Source organism: Myotis davidii, unplaced genomic scaffold (assembly GCF_000327345.1).
Source record: "Myotis davidii unplaced genomic scaffold, ASM32734v1 scaffold32, whole genome shotgun sequence".
In the NCBI taxonomy this organism is placed as follows: Eukaryota; Metazoa; Chordata; class Mammalia; order Chiroptera; family Vespertilionidae; genus Myotis; species Myotis davidii.
The window spans coordinates 22318-22673 of record NW_006286587.1 but is presented as its reverse complement, the minus strand read 5'-3'; the positions used below and the strand labels follow the sequence as shown (position 1 = coordinate 22673).

The following is a 356-nucleotide window of genomic DNA, read 5'->3' as shown; positions in this document are numbered from 1 at the left end:
AATACATGTTTGTTCTTCTATTTATTTTTAAATATATATTATTGAATTTTAAAGAGAGAGAGGAAGGAAGAGGGACAGAGAGATTAAAACATCAATGAGAGAGAAACATCATTGATCGGCTGCCTCCTGCACACCCCCTACAGAGATGAAGCCCACATCCCAGGATTGTGTCCTGACCTAGAATCCACAGTGATCTCCTGGTTCATGTCTTGATGCTCAACCACTGAACCACACTGGCCAGGCTCTGATCCTTTTCTTAGAATCATGTATTGCTATGTTCTTCACACAAACATACACACACACACACACACACACACACACACACACACACCGCACAAACACAAATTTTTTAAAAA

The 356-nt window shown here is 40.2% G+C and overlaps 1 protein-coding gene across 1 annotated transcript in view; it reads left to right on the top strand.

Annotated features, from left to right (window-relative positions):
• The window catches only part of LOC102760711 (signal-regulatory protein beta-1), a gene marked incomplete at its 3' end in the record, with an annotated part of 38841 nt that overhangs the window by 16339 nt on the left and 22146 nt on the right, over positions 1-356 (top strand). The gene's annotated exons all lie outside the window — the stretch shown is intronic.